Raw genomic sequence first — 1,297 nt, forward strand, 5'->3', positions numbered from 1 at the left:
CTAAACCTTTAGTAGATCATGATTTATATCTTTGTCACTCTTGCGGAGGACTTGATCAACACACAACCTTGTGTACTTGATCTCCTAGTCCTTCACTTGACACTTTGTCAACGAATTAGTCTAATTTTCAAATATGAAACTTCTCATCCATCATGCAATACTTGTTGAATGATTCCAAATCTCTATCAAATTGAAACTTGGGCGATGAGAAACTTTCCCTATTTGGTAAATTCTTGACCATTTCACAAATAACATAATTAAGAATCACATCCATTCGTTGTAGAAATATGCAAACACCACTTTTTCATAACAATTTCATTGCAAGGAAATAAATAAATACGTCAAACAAAATTTTATTTTATTCATAAAAGCAGCGGAAAACATTTTGTCCTTACAATGAAAAATCAATTGAAAAACTATGTAATAAATATTCCTAACATCTCTATCATAACTTTATAAGCTCAAAATCTAATCTTCAAGTCCATGCGATCGAGATCCATTTCTTTGCAATTAGACTCATCTTGCTTTTCCATCAAGCCTCCTCTCTTTTCACTGGTCCTGCAAATGCAATCTTACATTATGTATTAAGAATAAATAAATAGGAACTTAATGGAGTTAGATAGTGGATTTTACCTGAAGCACAACCATACTCTTTGACTCTCCCATCTTTTGGACCCTTCAGGTTCTTAGGGCAGACTTGTATCCAACGCCCTTTCTCCTGGCAGCAAACGCAGGTCGGTTCTCCTAGAACGTCCTCAGAAGCATGGTTGGTTGACTTTCCCAACAAATACGCTCCATTGCTTTGCCAAATCACTCTGATTCAGCAACAATGAGCATGTAAGTTAGCTCAATGAGGTTTTCGTCATGATCCATCATATAATACTTTCTTTTGAACTCATTATATGATTCAGGGAGTGACTGCAGAACCCAGTTCACAGCCAACTTATCAGGGAATGACGCAACCAACATTATCAACCTATTGATGTGTGATTTCATTCCTAGAACGTGGGCACACACGGGTTTACCATCTTCATGTTTCATTTCCAATAGGGCTTTAGTGACATTGAACCTTTCAATTTTTCGATCTTGTGGGTTAGGGAGAACAACGGGAGGAGGAGGAGGAGGAAGTGAAGCATGATTTCTTGTTCCTCGATCGAATCGTGGAATATCATCTTCATGTGGATGCTTGCTCCACGGGATCTGGGAAGACCATAGTTGTCGTACTTTGACATCTACAAAACGGGAGAAAACAAATTCAAGTTATTTGATTGATTGAGTCCTTAATAATCATCCAAAT

Source organism: Lactuca saligna, chromosome 9, assembly GCF_052625555.1.
Source record: "Lactuca saligna cultivar CGN05327 chromosome 9, ASM5262555v1, whole genome shotgun sequence".
NCBI lineage: Eukaryota > Viridiplantae > Streptophyta > Magnoliopsida > Asterales > Asteraceae > Lactuca > Lactuca saligna.